The 22,309-nt window shown below is 36.2% G+C and overlaps 1 protein-coding gene across 6 annotated transcripts in view; it reads right to left on the reverse strand.

Annotated features, from left to right (window-relative positions):
- The window catches only part of DISP1 (dispatched RND transporter family member 1), a 198,829-nt gene that overhangs the window by 136,995 nt on the left and 39,525 nt on the right, over positions 1-22,309 (reverse strand). The window lies entirely within an intron of this gene.

A 22,309-nucleotide genomic window follows, 5' to 3' on the forward strand; every position in this document is an offset into this window, starting at 1 on the left:
TGCCAAACATACCCACCTCTTATAGTTATTATTCTGTGTATATGTGTGTAGGTACAAAATCAGTAGTACCAGACTAATGCTGGAATAAATTCTATTTATAGAAATAAGGAACAGGGAATCTATGATATGACAAAACCACTTTGCCCCACAGAAAAGTACTTTCTAAACAACAATTTTTAGATGTTACCTTTAAATGTCTATACTTAAAAGATACAGAATATATCTTTGCTTCTATATACAGAACTTTGCTTTTAAAATTTAATCTAGGAAAAGAAGACTATTTGTATAAATTGCAGCATTTCAGTTTTTCTTTAAACAGGAAAGGCTTTTAAGATGGAAGTGCTTTAAATGTTTTGATTTTTCTATTAATTTAAAAAGACCCACTCCCTCTTCTAAGTATGGGGGGGGCAACTTAAATGTTTCTACACAGGGCTAAAGATGTTATCTTGGAGAACATTTTCTTTAAAACAAAAAGTCATCAATTCTCAGCCAGTTCTGTGAAAAAGTCTTACTAATATAAAAATAACCACTTTTCCAACTTTTCCTACTTCTCTGGTAGTATGATTCATGACAAATTTTACATTTTGAATTCTATACCATAAATTATAATGCATATGATACATTTAACATAATTTAGGTAACTAGAAAAAGCAAAGATAGAAAAGGATAGGGCCCTTTTTAAGCAAGTTTCTAGGAATAAAGTGTCAGTTTATGAGCAAGGAGTTGTTAGTTTTAATTACATCGGAGAGAAAAATAGACCACGTTTCCTGAGGTTTAAGGAAAAAAAACAAAACAAAAACAAACAAACAAACAAAAAACCTATCTCAAGAATTAGTGTCATTAATGGCTGTCCTAAATTGTAACTCTATAACCTCTGAGGGCACAGGCAAATGAAACCCTACTGTTTTTCCCCAAATTACTCACAGAGTTAATAATATAATTTGGGAATGAGTCTTAAGGTTATCAGAAATTTCTAGTCATTTGCTCATAAGTTACCTTCAAGCATTCTTGTTTATAGCAGCTTAATAACAAGCAGCAGTGAAGTGAAAATTCTTTTTGCCTGACAGCAGGGGGTATAGGAAGAGAATTCAAATGAAGAACATATTTCACATTGCTAGAGCTGACATATGTGAAAAATGTGCCAAACTCTGCAAGGCACAATTTTCATAACTAGAAATTCTGAAATCTTTTCAATGATGTTGCCCATATCAAAGTTTTTTTAAACAAAAAAAAAGAATTATTTTTAATAGATCAATCTGATTGTTACTTATGACTTTTTCTTATTGTAAAAAGGACTGATTGTTCATATTAACTGAATTTACAAGGATTCATATTTAAATGGCAAAAACATGAGAGTACTCCTACAGAGTCGCTTCTCATGTGGTTCAAAAATATATAATAAATGTATTGGCAAGAAGAGAGCTATTTGCTCAACAAAGTTTTATTTAGCATCTATTAATACCTAATGCCAAGCATGGGTCACAGCAGTGAGAATACATACTGAGATAATGCCATAACTATGTATTCACTCATTCATTCAAATGCTTACAACATATATCAATTACTTAATGCCAAGGCTTGAACAAGACACTTGGGATACAAAACAATACCATGGAGCCAGGTTTCTCACTGTTGGAAATGGGAATTACGAATATGGAGAGAAACTAGAATGAACCCTGGAGTGCTGTATTTGAACTAGAGGAGTCAATATGAACTCTTAGTTTAGCTACAAAACTTTAATTTAGATGTACATACATTTCTGAGCTTGGTCCCTGAGAGATCTGAGAGAGTCTAGAGCCAATGCTATTAGTAGCAATGAGCACACTCAGCACCTAGATCTTGGTTTTAAAATACCATTCTCCATTAAAAGGAACCAGGACATCTCAGAAAAAAAGTTGACTCCAGGGCTTGGACAAGGAAAAGTACAGGAAGGACCTAGCATATCTTATTACACCAAAAAAGATAAAAATTCTCAAGGAACATTGAAGACAAAGCAAAACAACAAAGGAACAGTTTGCAGGGACTCCCACGGACCAAATCTGGAATGCCTTAAGCATCAAAATAATTAATGACAGTAATGGATTACAACTAAATGAATAAAATAAGAATCTATGAATTCAAACTAATATAAATAAAAAATAAAAGGAAGGTGTTTCTTATAGTAAAATGCCAACTAATAAATGTGGAAGACTCAAATGATGGATGCTAAATTTATTGAGTGTAAGTTTCATAAATGAAGGATGAGATATTTACAGTTTCAAAGTATCTCCCCACAGATTTTTTTTTTTTTTTTTGAGATAGGGTCTCACTCTGTCACCCATGCTGGAGTACAATGGTGGAATCATGGCTCACCGCAGCCTTGAGCTCCCCGACCCCACCCCCGGGCTCGGGTGGTCCTCTCACCTCAGCCCCCTCCCAAATAGCTGGGACCACAGGCACATGCCACTATGCCCAGCTAATTTTTATATTTTTTGTAGAGACAAGGTTTCACCATATTGCCAGGCTGTTCTTGAACCCCTGAGCTGAAGCAATCCGCCCACCTCAGCCTCCCAAAGTGCTGAGATTACAGGTATGAGCCACCGCGTTCAGCCCTCTCCCCACAAATTACACCAAGGAAAATATGGCAACTTTACAGTGGAAATACCCTGTGGATACAACTTAAGCAAGAGATGAGTTGCTAATATTTGTGCAAAGTGGCCTCATGTGCCTAAAGATATGATGTACTGAGAATAGCACAGCATCTCTTCTGTGGTTTTCCAGCCAAAACTGCAAAACCTCAATCTAATCAGGAGGATACATGATACAAACCCAAACTAGGAATATTCTTCAAAATTATTTTTTAAACTCTTCTAAAAAATGTTAAAGTCAAGAAAGAAAGAGAAATACTAGAGTACTGTTCCAGATTAAAGAAGGCTAAAGAGACATGAAACTTACATGGAATGTGTGACCCTGGATTGGGTACCAGACTCAGAAAAAATAGCTGCAAAAGACACGATTGACGCTGAGCGCAGTGGCTCACACTATAATTCCTGCACTTTGGGAGGCCAAGGTGGGGGACTGCTTGAGCCCATGAGTTGAAGACCAGCCTAGGCAACATAGGGAGACTCTATTTCTACAAAAAATTTAAAAATGAGTCAAGCGTGGTGGCACACACTTGTAGTCTCAGCTACGTAGGAGGCTGAGGTGGGAGGATCACTTGAGCCTGGGAGGTGAAGGCTGCAGTGAGTCATGATAGCACCACTGTACTCCAGCCTGGGCAACAGAGTGAAGTCCTATCTTAAAAAACAAAAACAAAAACAAACTATTGAGACAATTGATGAATTTGAAAACAAACTGGATTAGGAAATATTATATCAATGTTAAATTACTAGATTTTGATAAGTTTACAGTGTTTTATTATAAAAGAGAATGTTCTCGTTCTCAGGAACTACATACTAAAGTATTTAGGGGTAAAAGGGTGTAATAGCAACAACTGATTCTCAAATGACTCCGAAAAACAATATATGAATATAAAAACTTTAAACTTAGTTAACAATTGATAAATCTGGGTTAACAGTATATGGGATTTCCTTGTACTAATCTTGTAAGTCTTCATTAAGTTTTAAACTACATCAAAATAAAAAGTTACAAACAAATAAAGCAACACGATAGTTAATTCATTCATGCATGCAGTCATTCAGTCAACAGTTAAGATTTTACTATATGCCAGACAATAGACAAGGAGGTGATGAGCACAACACAGATTCCTACCCTTGATGACATCCCAGTCTTAAAAGGGTTGCTCAGCCTTTCAGAAAAACAGGTCGCAAAATTATCTTATTACTACTCCCTTAATGCAGCCAATGTCTTCATGAGAAAAATGTACTATAAAAAACACATATTTCTCATGAAGTAGTAAACATTTTCCCCACTGTACCAGAAGTTATATAATAAACATTCCTAAAAATAAATCTATCCTCTGAGAAACATGTTTTTGCTTTAAAAAATGAGTTGTTAATATGACCTATAGTGTAATTACATTACTAGAGAATTCAGAAAAAAAAGTATAACTTGCTTTATTAATGTTACATATTATTTTTAAATGCAAGTTTAATCACTTATTGTGGTGTTTTGAAATATGCTAATAATCAGAAATAACAAATGATAAATGGTGAAAACGTTTGTGAGGTGGAGGGCCTTTAGGTGTTAATTTGAAACAGAAAATGTTAATACTTAGAAAAGAGGGTTTCAGAAAAGAGGTTAAGTGACATGGCTAGCAAGTGATAGCAATGGGATTCAAATCCAGGTTTGTCTAACCTAAAAGCCATGTTCTTAAATTTACATAATTTCCTTCTCAAAGAAATATGAGGATAATTTCAATCATATGCACATACTACTAGATAGCCACTGAATAAATAGTGAACAAAACCAGCAATCCCTGACTTCACAGAATTTAGAGTCTAGAATATGTAACTGACTGGAACAACACTGAAGCATTAATAGCCTTATCGTGGAGGTTGCAATAAAGTAACTGTAACCACAAGTGACTTAAAAATCTCATAGAAAGGAACTCAGAGTTAAAACAGGAAGTCACCACAAAATAGACAAGAAAACTTACAGGCTAAGTATTTCAAGCCACATGGTTATGTCTGAAGAACACATTAATTCCAAAGAGAGGTGAGTTGGCAAAGGAAATAGAGAAAAAGAGAAGGACCATCCCAAAGAGAAGATACCCTGGCCCTAGGATAGCCATATTCTGGTTCATTGATAAGCATGGCCTTAATATGGAAAATGATGTGGCCTGGTGCCATTAAATATCTTAAATTTCCATTTTATCAAAACAATTCATTTAGATAGTTTTAAAATTAGTTCTACAAGGCATATAATGGGGACAGAAAGTGGTCCCCTGCCCCACTTTTTTCTAGCAATCACTTTCTTTCTTTCTTTCTTTCTTTTTGAGACGGAGTCTCGCTTTGTCCCCCAGTCTGGAGTGCAGTGGCATGATCTCAGCTCACTGCAACCTCTACCTCCTGGGATCAAGTGATTCTCCTTCCTCAGCCCCAAGAGTAGCTGGGACTACAGTCTCACACCACCATGCCCGGCTAATTTTTCTATTTTTAGTAGAGACAGGGTTTCACCATATTGGCCAGGCTGGTCTCAAACTCCTGACCTCATGATCTGCCTGCCTCGGCCTGCCAAAGTGCTGGGATTACAGACGTGAGCGACCGTGCCCGGCCCTAGCAATTACTTTCAACTATTTCAGCTATCTCTAACATGCCCGTAACTGCTTTTTAAAATTTAATATCTCAGGCATTATGTATTGGCTTTCTACTATAGATGATGCAGATTTCGCTCTCCTGTAGCATTGCTCTTCCCTGCTTTCTCAATACTGTCACACCACGATTGTTGGTTAAATCAATATTTAGTGTTTTACATTATTATGACTAAATATTATTCCCAAGTGAATCACTTAAAGAATAAATGGGGCCGGGCTCATGCCTGTAATCCCAGCCCTTTGGGAGGCTGAGGCAGGCAGCTCACCTGTTGGTTCAAGACCAGCCTGACCAACATGGAGAAACCCCGTCTCTACTAAAGGTACAAAATTAGCCAGGCCTAGTGGCCCATGCCTTAATCCCAGTACTCGGGAGGCTGAGGCAGGAGAATCACTTGAATCTGGGAGGCAGAGTTTGTGGTGAGCCCAGATCACACCATTGCACTCCAGCCTGGGCAACAAGAGTGAAACTCCATCTCAACAAAACAAAACAACAAATGAATTTCCTTTATTGAAAAAAAAAGTTTCCTTCTGATTAGCTGCCTCTTTTTAAAAATTTGCTTAGTTTTTCTATGCCTCTTCTCAACAAGACACAAGAATAATTTCAGTCAAAATATCTGAAGACCTACTAGGTGCACAGACTGTGACAATGAATAAATAGTGAACAAGACCAACAACATATTCCCCAACATTCCAGAATTTACAGTCTAGGTTATAGAACGAACTAAGTGAACTAATTCATCCCAAACTCTATCTGGAACTCCTTCTACTAGTCAAACATTGGAGAGCATAGTTTTCCTCTAATTGTACTTTCTTTTATCTTACATCGCCACTTTATTTTCTATCTCTTAGTCTTTTTAAATCTGCTTTTGGGAAGATAGTCTCAAATTTATCTCCCAACCCTTCTACTGAATTAACAATTTTTGAAATACCCAAGAGCCTTTATTTATTCTTTAAATGATCCCATCTAAATTATCCTGTTATTCATTTGTAGATACAATATCTTCTCTTATCTCTGAGAATTTTAATTACCACTTTTTTAAGTTCTGGGGTACATGCACAGGACGTGCAGGTTTGTTACACAGGTAAACATGTGCCATGGTGGTTTGTTGCACCTATCAACCCATCACCTAGGTATTAAGCCCAGCATGCATTAGCTATTTTTCCTAATGCTCTCCCTCCCCCGACCCCACCTCCCGACAGGCCCCAGTGTGTGCTGTCCCCCTCCCTGTGTCTGTGTGTTCTCATTGTTCAGCTCCCACTTAAAAGTAAGAACATGCGGTGTTTGGTTTTCTATTCCTGTGTTAGTTTGCTGAGGATAATGGCTTCCAGCTCCAACCATGTCTCTGCAAAAGACATGATTTCATTCCTTTTTGTGGCTGCATAGTATTCCATGGTGTACAGGTATCACATTTTCTTTATCCAGTCTATCATTGGTGGACATTTGGGTTGATTCCATGTCTTTGCTATTGTGAATAGTGCTGCAATGAACATATGTGTGCATGTAACTTTGTAATAGAATAATTTATATTCCTTTGGGTATATACCCAGTAATGGGATTACTGGGTGAAATGATATTTTGGTTCTAGATCTCTGAGGAATCACCACACCGTTTTTCACAATGGTTGAATTAATTTACATTCCCACCAACAGTGTAAAACTGTTCCTATTTCTCTGCAACCTCGCCAGCATCTGCTGTTTCTGGACTTTTTAATAATCACCATTCTGAGTGGTGTGAGATGGTATCTCATTGTGGTTTTGATTTGCATTCCTCTAATGATCAGTGATATTAAGCTTTTTTTCAAAAGTTTGTTGGCTGCATGAATGTCACCTTTTGAGAAGTATCTGTTCATGTCCTTTGTCTGCTTTTTAATGGAGTTGTTTCTTTTTTTCCTGTAAATTTGTTTAAGTTCCTGGTAGATTCTGGATATTAGACCTTTATCAGATGGATAGATTGCAAAAAAAAAAAAACATTTCCCACTCTACAGGTTGCCAGTTCACTCTGTTGACATATAATGGGGAAAGAAAGTGGTCCCCTGCCCCACTTTTTTCTAGCAATCACTTTCTTTCTTTCTTTTTCTTTTTTTTTTTGAGACGGAGTCTCGCTCTGTCCCCCAGGCTGGGGTGCAGTGGCATTATCTCGGCTCACTGCAATCTCCACCTCCTGGGTTCAAGTGATTCTCCTTCCTTAGCCCCCAGAGTAGCTTAAGTTTAACTAGATCCCATTTGTCAATTTTTGCTTTTGTTGCAATTACTTTTGGTGATTTCATCATGATATCTTTCCCTGTGCCTATGTCCTGAATGGTATTGCCTAGATTTTCTTCTAGGGTTTTTATGGTTTTTGGTTTTATATTTAAGTCTTTAATCCATCTTGAGTTAATTTTTTGTATAAGATATAAGGAAGGGGTCCTCTTCCAATTTTCTGTATATGAAACACAACTAGACTTTCTTTTAGGGCCAGTATAGATATTATACATAATAGTAATCCCAGCACCATTTGTTAAATAGGGAATCCTTTCCCCATTGCTTGTTTTTGTCAGGTCTATCAAAGATCAGATGGTTGGAGATGTGCAGTCTTATTTCTGAGTTCTCTATTCTGTTCCATTGGTCTATGTGTCTGTTTTTATACTAGTGCCATGCTGTTTTGGTTTCTGTAGCCTTGTAGTATAGTTTGAAGTCTGAAGTCTGGTAACAGATGCATCCAGCTTTGTTGTTTTTGCTTAGGTCTGTTGTGGCTACACGAGCTCTTTTTTGGTTCCATACAAATTTTTAAATAGTTTCTTCTAATTCTGTGAAGAATGTTGTTTAATGGGAATAGCATTCAATCTATAAATCATTTTAGGCAGTATGGCCATTTTCATGATACTGATTCTTCCTATCCATATGCATGGAATGTTTTTCCATTTGTTTGTGTCCTCTGATTTCCCTGAGCAGTGGTTTGTAGTTCTCCTTGAAGAGGTCCTTTACTTCCCTTGTTAGCTGTATTCCTAGGTATTTTATTCTCTTTGTAGCAATTGTGAATGGGAGTTCATGACTGGGCTCTCTGCTTGTCTATTCTTGGTGTGTAGAAATGCTTGTGATTTTTGCACACTGATTTTTGTATCTTAAGACTTTGCTGAAGTTGCTTATCAGCTTAAGAAGCTTTTGGGCTGAGACAATGGGGTTTTCTAGATATAGGATCATGTCATCTGCAAACAGAGACAGTTTGATTTCCTCTCTTTCTATTTGAATATGCTTTATTTCTTTCTCTTGCTTGATTGTCCTGGCCAGAACTTCCAATACTATGTTGAATAGGAATGGTGAGAGAGAGCATCCTTGTCTTGTGCCAGATTTCAAGGGGAATGCTTCCAACTTTTGTCCAGTTCCAAAGTCTGCAATCTCTATTCTTCATTCTATATCACACTGTTTTTTTCTTTTTCTTTTTTTTAGATATGCAGTCTCACTATGTTGCCCAGGCTGCAATGCAGTAACTATTTACAGATGTGATCGTGATATACTACAGCCTCAAACTCCAGGCTTAAGGTATCCTCCCACCTCAGCCTCCTGACTAGCCAAAAGTCACGCTGTTTTTAAGTGTCAATTAAGACAGTTTAAAATGCAAAATGAATCCATTCTGGTCTGATTTGAATAGAATAATTGGTGATGACATTTTGAATGTTTCTGAAAATTCTATTACTAATAATAATTATAATAGGCTGGGCACAGTGGCTCACACCTGTAATCCCAGCACTTTGGGAGGCTGAGGCAGGTGGATCACATGAGGTCAGGAGTTCAAGACCAGCCTGTCTAACATGGTGAAATCCCATCTCTACTTAAAATACAAAAAGTAGCCAGGCATGGTGGCATGCACCTGTAATCCCAGCTACTCAGGAGGCTAAGGCAGGAGGACTGCTTGAAACAGGAGGCAGAGGTTGCAGTGAGCCAAGATTGAGCCACTGCACTCCAGCCTGAGCAACAGAGTGAGACTCCATCTCAAAAAAAAAAAAAAAAAAAAGAATTATAATAAACATAAAAACATATATCCCCTTAATTCAATATTCTTGCTCAAATGGCAAGTGCCATCAACAGATATTGTATGGTAGGGAACGGATGCTTTCCATGACACCAGCTTCCAAAAATTAGGGGCAAATCCCTAATACATTCTTGTTTTTCCTTAATACCCTACCATGTGCCTGTCTCCCACTGTTTTATGTTTATCATCAAACTCCTATCTGTACTAGCCCTAAAAGAAAGTCTAGTTGTGTCAGTGTGGAAAAGGTCAGCTATCTCCAGTTGCTGGAATCTAAGAACATTATCTCTAACTTCTTGTGGGAAAAGACAAATGCTGCCTTCAAGTTCAGAAAAGGAAAATTAAAAACAGTAAGCATCCATACCTGGATTAGTAATGAATGACAGCAACACAGCCTGGAACTATTAGTTTCATCTGGGCTGGAAAGAGTCTCAGAACAGGATTTTTGGCTGCAGTTGTGCTATTTGCTGAGAATTTTGAAAATTAAACACTGATCCACTGAAAGTGGAATGTGCCTTTGTAATTCACAGTAACATGTAGTCCCTTGCAGCTAAAGGTTTATATATCTCATAAAGGATTACATGTCAAAATAAAGTTCTCAATTTTTCCATTTGAACTCGATAAAAAATAAATGACAGTGATGGAGTTCAAAATATTCACACCCTGGAGCTGCCAAGCTAAATAGTTTAATATCTTTTTAAACAGAAGAATCTTTTCCCCCAGGACATATTTTTCAAAATATTAAACGTTCTGTTAGTTTAGCTCTCCTCTTGCAAGCAGCTGCATTCTTTTTTTTTTTTTGAAACTGGAGAATGATGGTCTTGTCTCTCTTATAATTGGAGAAAAATTCCAGTTGCATTAGATAGGAAGCATTCAAATCACATACCTCTATGGCTTATAAATTATAGTACTCTTAAAATTATGTGAAATTTGAATTAGTCAAAATATCTTCAAAATTTGGGGAGAAAAAAATGTTTTAAAATAAAGAGGAGGGAACCATTTCACACTGCAAAATTAAGCTAGTCAATTATTCAAATTTCATTTCATTAGGCATGTAAGGCATTTAGCAACCAAGTAAGATTAACTGTGAAAATCAGACTGCACTGGTATAATGAAGAATTGGTCCTTGACAAAATAAGTATGGTGGCATAGCTGTATCTGCTAGTATATAATAACGATTTCCATGTGCTAACCCTGCAAAGGTTAAGGCTCATTACTGGCTAAAATACACTGCTTTCTAACTAGTTCAGTGTGTTGATTACTTTCATAAATATTCTTCCTAATGAAGATAACACATATTTCCATTTAGGTAGAAGATTTAGGAACATAATTTTCAGGGCTTTCAAATATTGTTTAAATCTTTCTTTTCTAACAGATCTTAACTAGTTCCCAAGGCCTGGTACTTAAGTGTTTGTGTGAGGAGAAGGGTAGAGGAAATGGCAGAAAAGAATAAGAGAACACAGGTGAAAGGTCTTGATGTGGCTCCTCGTCATACATGATGAAAGCCTCAAGAGTTGGTATACAAACAGTAACTCAGGAAGATTCTATGACAAAGAAGCAAAAGCTAATTTATTATCTTCAAAGTTATTTGTTTTCCTTTATGTCTAGTAGAAGTTCCTTAGTTAAAGGTTGTAGGGATGAGACCCTGGCCCTTCTTGGCAACTCTATTCCCACTAGTAGTACTGAGGTTCCTCTGAAGAGCCCCAGAGCTCCCTGGACAAGTTTGAAAATGATTCAGAATGAACTATCCCACTTCCCCAGGCCACATAAATAACTGTTAAGTCTCTAAAGAAGCTTTTATCCTATTCCCCAAAATCTTGTTCATCCCAAGCAGTTAGGTATACCCATTTATCTCCTTAACATTTGGGTTTCAAAGCACCATATTCTAGGTAGGCACAATATTTGCCATTTATGATGGGAAAAAAAAAAAAAAAGCAAAACACTGAGGAATTTAGGCTCAACTATAGGATTCCCAATTAACCAACTGAAAGGAGGACACTGAAACCCACCAGCTCGCTGAAACCCACCAGTTCACCATCTTTAACATAAAAGGATCAGTGTCCAAATGGTACTCCTTAGTGCCCGGAATTCAGAACTATCTCCAAAACAGTGATTCAAGGGTCCTAGTGATATGGTTTGGCTATGTGTCCCCACCCAAATCTCACCTTGAATTGTAATAATCCCCACATTTCAAGGGTGGGACCAGGTAGAACTGGATCATGGGGGCAGTTTCCCCCATGATGTTCTCGTGATAAAGAGTGAGTCTCACAGGACCTGATGGTTTTATAAGCATGTGGCATTTCCCCTGCTTGCACTCATTCCCTCTCCTGCCACCCTGTGAAGAGATGCCTTCTGCCATGATTGTAGGTTTCCTGAGGCCTCCCCAGCCATGCAGAACTGTGAGTCAATTAAACCTCTTTTGTTTATAAATTACCCAGTCTTGGGCAGTTCTGTACAGCAGCATGAGAACAGACTAATACGCCTAGCTTCTATGATTCACTCTTGTTAAGAGATCTACGAATCAAGGAAACAGAGTTATAAAAAATAAAGCTGTTTCAGTTTTCTTTCCCCTATATTTATAGTCTGTGGCCAACATCTTGCCATGGTGTTTTCTTTCCAGAGCAAATTTTATATGTTTCAAGGCACAAAAATCTCGATGAGAGCTTCTTTTTTTATTTTATTAATTGACAAAAAAATTGTAAATATTCATGGGGCACACAGTAATGTTTTGATACATATAGTGATCAGATGAGGGTAGTTAGCATATTCATCATCTCTAACATTTATCATTTCTTTGTGTTGGGAATGCTCAATATCCTCCTTCTAGCTATTTGAAACTACACAATATATTCTTGTTAACCATAATTATCTGCAGTGATATAGAACACTAGACCCTATTTTCCCTATCTAGCTGTAATTTTGTATCCCTTAACAAACCTTTCCCTATCCCTCCCTTTCCCCTACCCTTCTCTGTTCTACTTTTTACTTCTACGAAATCAACTTTTTTAGTTTTCACAAATGCATGAGAACATGCAGTGTTTAATTTATTGTTTCTGGCTTATTTCACTTAACATAATGTCCTCCAGCTCCATCCATGTTGCTGTGAATGACAGGATTTCATTGTTTTTTATGGCCAAATAGTGTTCCGTGGTGTATATATACATTTTATTTATCCATTCATCTGCTGTTGGACACCTAGGTTGATTCCATATTTTGGCTATTGTGAATAATGCTGCAGTAAACATGGGGGTGCAGATATCTCATTGATACATTATTTCCTTTCCTTTGGATAAATCCCCAGTAGTGCAATCACTGGATCAGATGGTAGTACTATTTGTAGTTTTCTGAGGAAACTCCATACTGTTCTCCACAGTAGCTGTACTAATTTACATTTCCAGTAACATATAAGTTCCCTTTTATGCACATCTCTACCTGCATTTGTTATTTTTTATCCTTTTCATAACAGTCATCCTAACGGTGAGATGATACCTCCAATGTGAGCTTGGTAGTTCTTTTCTGAACAGCCTGCCACCAACTTCATTTTTAAAATACAGAAAACAAATTAACAGAGACTAAATGACTCTCTTTTTTCTATGAAATAACTAATTTTTCTATGAGATAATTAATGGTATTCTAAAGCAAGATTTACTCTCTCCTCAGACCCTATTCATTTCTTCATTGCACTTACTACTATTTCTATATGAATACATTTGGTATATATACACAGATATATTTGTTTTTCTCAAATACTCACTACTCACTATTGTACACCCAGAGCCCTGCATATGCCAGGCACTCAGTTCACTTTTGTTAAATATGTATTTGGCATTGTATTATCTATGCTCTACATGCTAACCCAAGGTTCATCATCAGTGGTTAAAAAAAGGAAGGGGGGATACACAAGGTTTGTGTTTGTTCATTTGGTTTGCTTATTCCCCAGTAGAGCCAAGGTCTTAAAAATGGGTATTTTATTTTTGAGGTCAGAATTATCCGTGCAAAGATTAAAGCAGTGCTATTTTCAAAGGAATAGTTTCCTTCTTTAGACATTTAAACATGAACAAGATGTGTAAAGAATGACTTACTGGGTTATCTCCTTTTCTTAGACGAGTTCTACATTTTTCAGGCTGTCATGATGATTCATGTGAATGATGATTTTAGTTAAGAAAACAACTTTGGTGCCAGGCACGGTGGCTCATGCCTGTAATCCCAGCACATTGGGAGGCCAAGATGAGTGGATCACTTGAGTCCAGCAGTTCAAGACCAGCCTGGGCAACATGGTGAAAATCAGCCTCTACTCAAAAAAAAAAAAAAAAAAAAAAACCACTGAAAAACAAACAAAAAACAACTTTGGCTATTTGACCAACTAGAAAAAAAATGTACTAAAAGCCTACATGACTGTTTTGTTATAGAAGGCTTTTTTTAAAAAAAACCCAAATGCTGTCAATTTGCAATTTTTTTCTAGTAAATTTATTTATTTATTTGTTTGTTTGTTTATTTTTTGAGTTGGAGTTTCGCTTCTGAGGCTGGAGTGCAATGGTGCGATCTCGGCTCACCACAGCCTCTCCCTCCTAGGTTTAAGCGATTCTCCTGCCTCAGCCTCCTGAGTAGCTGGGATTACATGCATGTGCCACCACGCCAGGCTAATTTTGTATTTTTAGTAGAGATGGGGTTTCTCCATGTTGGTCAGGCTGGTCTCGAATTCTCAACCTCAAGTGATTTGCCCGCCTCAGCCTCCCAAGTGCTGGGATTACAGGCATGAGCCACCACGCCTGGCCTCTAGCAAATTTATAACTAATTTTAAAACATTATTTTTCTGCTGGACTATTAGCTTCTAAAATGCTGAATGCTTTGGTTCAAAGCTGGCTTGGGTATTTTACATAGAAATGGAAAAATAAAATAAAATGAAAAATATTTACCTTGTTTTAAATTGAGCTGACCATTTGTTATGAATATTTGAAACTGGGAAAAAGAACTTTTAGGGAATGCACAATGCAAAAAAAGTTTTAAAAACAAAGTTGTTGCTTATAAATATTACAACATAACACAGTGATGCCACAATTAATGAATTACCTGGGGATGAAGTTCCTTTCTAATACTATGATGCAAATCCAGTACATACGCTGAGTAACACTTTTTCCTGTATAGAAAGTTTCCCTAATATCAATGAGGCAAATGGCAGAGAGGCTCAACAAATCAGGTGGGAGGGAAGGGTTGCTACATCTTATCAAGCAATGGTTCTTAAACTCATAAAATTAGTGAAGTCCTCTGAAACCCTGTAAAGAACTATGGAACCTCTCCTTTACAAAATGCATATTCGGCTGGGTGCAGAGGCTCATGCCTGTAATCCTAGCACTTTGGGAGGCAGAGGCGGGTAGATCACTTGAGGTCAGGAGTTCAAGACCAGCCTGGCCAACATGGCAAAACCCCAACTCTACTAAAAATACAAAATTAGCTGGGTGTAGTGCCGCATGCCTGTGATCCCAGCTACTTGGGAGACTGAGGCAAGAGAATCACTGGAACCCGGGAAGAGGAGGTTGCAGTGAGCTGAGATTGCACCATTGCACTCCAGCCTGGGCAACAAGAGTAGCAACTCTGTTTCAAATAAATAAATAAATAAAAATGCATATTCATAAAATGTTGAATAATTTCAGAAGTTCGTAGGTCATCTGAAGGACATTCAGAGATCTCAGATTAACAGCCCCTGTGGCAGAAATACAGAGATACAGGCCTATGAAGGAAAGAGTGGCCATTGGGCCTGTCAGATAAAAGAATAGGAGTTGGCACTATTCACAATAGCAGAAACATGAAATCAACCTAAATGCCCATCAATGACAGATCGGATAAAGAAAATGTGGTACACAGTAAATGTACATTTATTATACAGCCATAAAAAAGAATGAGATCATGTCTTTTACAGGAACATGGAGGCCATTATCCTTAGCAAACTATTGCAGGAACAAAAAACCAAACATTGCACGTTCTCACTTATAAGAGGGACCTAAATGATGAGAACCTATGAACACAAAGAAGGAAACAATAGACACTGGGGTCTACTTGACAGGGGAGAGTGGGAGGAGGGAGAGGGGCAGAAAAGATCACTATTGGGTACTGGGCTTAATAACTGGGTGATGAAATAATATGTACAAAAAACCCCCATGATACGTGTTTACCTATGTAACAAACCACATGTACCCCCAAATCTAAAATTAAAAAAAATTAAAATACAGTGGAAAAAAAAAGTATAGCAGTTGGAGGATGGAAAATTTTTAAAGAATAATAAAAACCTGGGGTAAAGTGAAGAAAACAGAGGGGTTAAAAAGAGAGAACAAGGGAGCTAGTGAAACAAAAAAAAAATGCAATGGTTACAAAACTAAAGAGAAAGGCAAAAACAATAATAATCATAATCAAGAGGGTTAGCAGAAGAGAGAAAAATGGAGGGAAAATGCACAAGGAAAAAATGTCTACTCATGTTGAACTTTACTGCCAGCATTTATTAAGGATTTCTCATGTGCTGACAACATGCTAAGCATTTTTTTAATGTCACTCATTTAAATCCACAGAAACCCTATGGGGTCTATCTTATACATTTTACAGCTCAAGAAACTGAGGCAGAGAAATGTTTAAAATACTGTTCAATAGCCTAGAAAATGACAGAGTTAGGATTTAAACAAAGCCAGCCTCTCAATCTTTATTAGCCATATCCACATAAAACCTGTCTTTCTAACACTCTAAAAGGCATCTCTAGACCTCTCCTGTTTGTGTTCCTTCTGAAGACAATTTGCTAATAAGGAAGGTGACACTAGAATAAATTGTATTTCTTAATAGGTACAGTACCAGAATCTAAATTACACTCTCACTGAGACCTAAAACTGGTATGATTTTCATTTCAACCAAAATGGTACCTTTATTTAGGTTTTTAATTTTTTAGAAATTTCATAATTTCACTTGTCAAAATACTTCATGTACATTAGAATATTTTCAATAGTGTACACAGAAATATGACCTGTAACAGTCTACTAGTATGTGCTAATACTCACTAAGGTGCTTCAAATTTCACAGCCTCCTGCTAAGGTGCATGTTTGTCACATTGGTGGCCAGCTGTTTTGTTTTAGTTATTTTTGTACAATACTGTTTTGTTAAAGCTGCCTTCCCAAATCACGGATACATTTTTTTTAGCTACATTGATCTAGAAAGGTTTATGTTACACAGATTTGGTCTATTACATCTCAGTTTGGTTTTCATTTAGACAGCCTTTTTTTGTATAAATACTAGAAGTAACTTCATTCTTCTCAGAGTTTCAGTAATTGGTATTTTTCACATGGTTATTTGTGCAAAAAATAGAATGTATGCTTCAAAGCGGGGTTGCCCCTTGATAATGTGTTTCTCTTTTATAAGTGAGTCTTTGAAATAATCTTGTCACAGGTGTGGAGCAAATAGAGAACAGATGTTTGGATTAAAAATGCATTAATTTGATCTTATAAAAATACAAATTCATTACCTGATGGTAGTCAAATAACTGAAAGAAGCATTCAGAGAAAATAATACTAGAATATTAGTGCTGAAATTACCATTTTATTAATATGCGGTATACACACATTCACTATTGAGGACTACACATGGAATACATATTAAAAGCAGAAAATACAAAAGACACTCCAAATATGTGACTTTTTGCCTTCTTTGTGGTTAGTATTATATAAAGATTTGGTGAGGTACAATCAAGCAGTTTGGGACATAGTTCATGGGAAGTCAGCATAAAAATACTGTTTAAATATTCTCATCCCATCCCCATATTTAGAAAAATGCCTCAGTGAATGTGTAGAGCTCTGATATAAATATTTTCACATTAATGGAAGACAACTAAGTACATTGCTATACATATATTAGCCCTCTGCAAGTTATTTATATTTATTTGTTTATATGTCTGTTTCCCCAACTAGCCTGTGAGCTGCTCACGGTAGATATCATATCCCATTCTATGCTCAGATCCTGACGCGGTGAGGTGCTAAATAGGTATTCGTTAAATGAAATGAGACATAGTCTCTGCCCTCAAAGAGCCTGCAATCCAGGACATCTGTAAGTCTAAATAGCTTAACTTTATCTAATATTGGACACATTTTTAAACATAATTTATCTGTATATAAAGAATATGAACTTTTGCCATTCCATACACAAAGTACAAAAATTAAGAATCCTACAAGTTTTTATTTTTTAAAAAAAGTCACTACTTACTTTAATTTTTACTTTTTTTGTAATTTACTCTCATATTGTTTGTAAAGTTTATTCCTTTTATATTGAGATGCTAATGGTTGCTAATATGTGTTGACCATTTTATACTACATAACTGGTACCATACTGACCATTTTATGTGCATTCTCATTTAATGTTCAGAGTCACTCTAGGCGATAAATACTACACTGTCCCACTATCAGGCATGCAATTTAAAAAACAAACAGATAAGACAGAAGAATACAGTAACAGAACAATGTAGAACAGGATACAATGGAGATGGCATTTCAAATCAATGGAGAAAAGATAAATCAATCAATATTAATGTTGAAATAACTAGCTATCCATTCAGAAAAATAAAATATAAAATATTTCCCAAATAAATCTCAGGTGTCCTAAAAATTAAAATGTAAAAAACCCAATAGGTTCACAGAAACCAAGAAAAAAAAAAGGCATAAAAAGTAGTATGAAGTTTATTTTCATAAGCTTTATTCGTGACATAAAAGCCAGAAAAAAGACATTAAAAAAGAGAAAGATGGACAAAACTGACTATTCGCAAGTTTAAAATTACATGGCTCCTTCCTTTCTTCTATTTTTTTTAACCATGGGGCTAATTAAAAAAAAAATTCATTCGGAGGAACTTCCTTCCCTCTTCCTTCCCTTTCATCCTTCTCCCTTCCCCCTGGGTTGCACATGGCTATTGGGGGTGGGGGTTGGTGTGTCTTACAGCAAAATATATTGACTTAATAGGAGCCAGGTTTCTACTGCAAGAGGAGGGAATTGCAAACATGGAAAAGGAAAAGGCCAGAAAAAAATATATATATATATTGGACTGGATTGGAATTAGAGGTATAGGTGTAAACTTAGAGTTATTTTTAAAGATGGTTTGATATAGAAAATAAATATGGATATATGTGTACCATCTATATTCCTGTGTGTATATGCACATACACATTTTTATATGTGTAAATACAATTTATAAGCTCTGTTCACTGACAAAACCTAAAAGAAATGATGTCTTCATAGCAATGAGCACACCCAGTGTTCAGATCTTTGTTTCTAAATACCCTTCTCCACTAAAAATAACCAGGAACCTTGAGTGAAATGGCTGATACAGGGCTAGCCCAGGGAAAGTATAACATGAGCCTAGAATATCTTATTATGACAGAATTTAAGAAAGTTCTCAAATAACCATGAGGACATGTCAAAAGGACACAATAGTTAGCTTAATGTATGTTATTTCCACTGGCCATGCCTGGGATAATATGAGCATCAAAATAAATAAGGATAATACAATTTTACCTCTGTGGAAAGAATAATATGAGATGTCTGCATATCTAGACAAATACTGACAGAATATCCTTATTAGTGGTCAAGTTGTATTGAAAACAGAGGAGGGAAATACAGTGGAAACCACTTTAGTGGCATTTTTTTAAATCATTATTTTATATAGTAGATATAATAGTTTCACAACAAAATTTAAATACTGATGAAAAGCTACAAAAATTATCACAATGGAAATTATGTAATAACATAAAAAATTAGTCACAGTGAATTAAAGAAAAAATGTTTTCACTAAGAATCTGGCTGTTCCTCAACATGTATACATGTGGACAAGGACAGAATGTCCTGCTATCACATAAACTCAACAGTTTGAAAACAAAATTCTTCTCCATTCACCACAATGGAGAATCATAAAACTTCCCTTTGTCCTGTATTCCAGTTTTTGCCACAGGTCATACTACTTTCTGGAACCATAGGCCTTAGATTCATCTTTACTTCTACCTCCATGCTCACTCCCCATCCAATTCATTCTGTCTCTAAAATGTCATCAAATCTCTCCTCTTCCCTGCTTTTTTGATATGCAGAACTGCTATCCTAGTTCTAGTCATTATGAACTCATATTCCCTGTCTTTTCACTCTCATTTTTTGAGACGGAGTTTCGCTCTTGTTGCCCAGGCTGGAGTGCAATGGCATGATCTCGGCTCACCACAACCTCTGCCTCCCAGGTTCAAGTGATTCTCCTGCCTCAGCCTCCCGAGTAGCTGGGATTACAGGCATGTGCCACCACACCCAGCTAATTTTGTATTTTTAGTAGAGACAGGGTTTTGCCGTGTTGGCCAGGCTGGTCTCGAACTCCTGAACTCAGGTGATCCACCCGCCTTGGCCTCCCAAAGTGCTGGGATTACAGGCATGAGCTACCACACCCAGCCTTTTCACTCTTTTCATTGCAACCTCCACACCGTCACTAAAGTTGTCTCTCTGTACAAACATTTTGAAAACAGAAAAAAATCCATAGTCAACATACATAAAAATTAACTCAAAATGGATTATAGACCTAAACGAAAAAGCCAAAAACTACAAAATTTCTAGAAGAAAAATAGAAAGAAATCTTCAAGACCTTAGGCTAGGCAAAGATTTTTTTAGACCGCATACAAAAAGTACAAGCCTTGTAAGAATAACTGATAAAATGAACTTCATCAATCAAAACAAAAATGTCTGCCAAGGACATTGACTAGTCACTAAAAATCCAGACTCACTGCGAATTGTTTTGAATATTAAAGCATGTCAAGTGGCTAATACATTTCCAAAAATTACATTCCAAAACAAATTTCTACCCCCAAAGTTATATATCATAGAGGGAGAAAAAAGTAAATTATCTTGTGATAGAGCTGACATTAAACCGTCTTGCTGAGATACAGATAGAGCCAAAACACACAAATACACACACATAAACAAATCAGTTCACAGTCATAACAAAAATAATTCAAAATGACCTAAACATATTGTTCAAAACTCCAGAAACTCACAAAGCACAGCATTAAGAAATATGTATTGTGCTCATGTAAATTGCATTAAAAATCTGCATAATGTTTCCAAAACACTTGTTGAAACAGATTTAATATTTGTGGGATTTTTCTCTTTTACATGGAAAAAATACCTAAGTCAAAACAACTTTGAATAAAAAACATGCTGAGATTTTCTTTAAAGAGTCCTTTTAAGCAACAGTATCCATGGTTAAATGTCAAAACAACATATAAATCATTAGATTATATTTACTATCCATCTAATAATTGTCTTCCACTTCTTTTTTTTTTTTTGCTTTAGGATGACAAATGAACTGAAGAATCGATTTTGAATGCACTTACAATACTTCACTGTGCCTTTCTTTGGCATTTACCAAAAGCAAAGTAAATTAAATATTCTTTAAAAGAAAAATCATTTTGCAAAGCTCTTTAGCACTACCAAAAGCTAGCAATGGCAAAAACTGCAATTACGTTTGCACCAACCTAATATTTTAAGTGGAGATTTGACCTTTTTAACACTACATCACAAAAAGTCATTTTACCTTAATAAACTACAATTAGCAATTCTCCTGAAATATAGAGTCAAAAAGTTAAAGCATTCCCTTTTAGTAAATTCAGTTGGCTAAACCCTAAATGTTGAGTTTGAAGTTTTAATTGCTGCCCAGCAATTCCCATCCTTTTTTATACTAAAAATACCTCTTTCGTGGTCTACAACTAAATTTAAGCAATTGTTGAAGCTGCTGGGGAGTTATTCTAAATCTCACTTTGCTTCCCAGTAACTTAAACGACTCACACAGAAACACAATTATCAATACAAATCTCATTGTAATTGTTCCATTCTGTTTCCTTGTTACAAGGCATAATGCTGCATAATCCTTTTTTTGCATTCAGAAAAACTCAAATGTCTCACTAAGAAACAGCTTTGAAACTTGGCTCGTGGCCTATTTGCAAATGATACTAAGGCTTAAATACCTTTCCTGCAAAATTACACTAACTTCAAAATACTCTGGGATTAACCATTAAAATGTTTTTGTTTCGGTTACAACACTAATGAACACCAAATGTTAGAATTTGTTCTAATGGTGTAATACATCAAGGATTTTCTTAAAAGGAAAGGCTGGATCGGCTATCCATTATATAACTGAAGGCAGATTAGTCAGTACTGACACAGAGAATACTTGAAAGATTTAATACTTAAGCGTACAATCAAGCATAAGAAGTTTAATTCAGAAAACCTGCTAAATTAGCCATCATATTTTTTCCCTATAAAAATACCAAACTCCTGTTTTCTAAGCTACACTTGAAAGCCTTCCTTTCACTCCGTACACAAGCCACTTAACCTTCAACCTGATTTCCCCACTCCTATAAAATGAGGTGATGCTACTATGCTGTCTTATATCACAAAGGAATAAAAAGAAACAAAGGAAGCAAAAAGGGAATTGAGGGAATCTCAACACATCAGGTCTATTAAAGCCTGGTAAAAACAACTGATATGATGAGATTTTACGAAACAAATGTGTAAATGCTGTTTTAAAAATGCAAAAACAAAGACTGGAGAATGAGCTACTCTGGATATATTCTAGAGATAAACATTTGGGATGTAAAAAGGTAGTACTTTAAAGACTATCGCAATTCCACGAGTGCCTTTCCTAGCCCCAACGCCACACTTCAACCGGGGTGTAATATATCTATATCGTCAGTGTAAAAACAAGAATGACATGATTTATCTACTTTTTCTGGGGCTTTTGCATCTTTTAATGCTGACTCTTCTGTGGAATGTTATCTGTTTGAGGCCTCCCCGATATCTAACCATCCTGGTTGCTACAAGTTCATCTTTCTCTTCCACCATGTTTTCATTTTTCTTTCTTGTCTTTTGATTGCTATTGTGATTTAATAGTTTGCCCTCAATCTGGACTTTTACAGAACTCAAGAAGCAGATGCTTTTCCTTTTAGTTAATTATTAATCACTCCTTTCAGCAATAATAGTCAAATGTTTGTTCTTGTTTGCTCTTT

This window comes from Macaca thibetana, chromosome 1 (genome assembly GCF_024542745.1).
Source record: "Macaca thibetana thibetana isolate TM-01 chromosome 1, ASM2454274v1, whole genome shotgun sequence".
Taxonomy (NCBI): Eukaryota; Metazoa; Chordata; class Mammalia; order Primates; family Cercopithecidae; genus Macaca; species Macaca thibetana.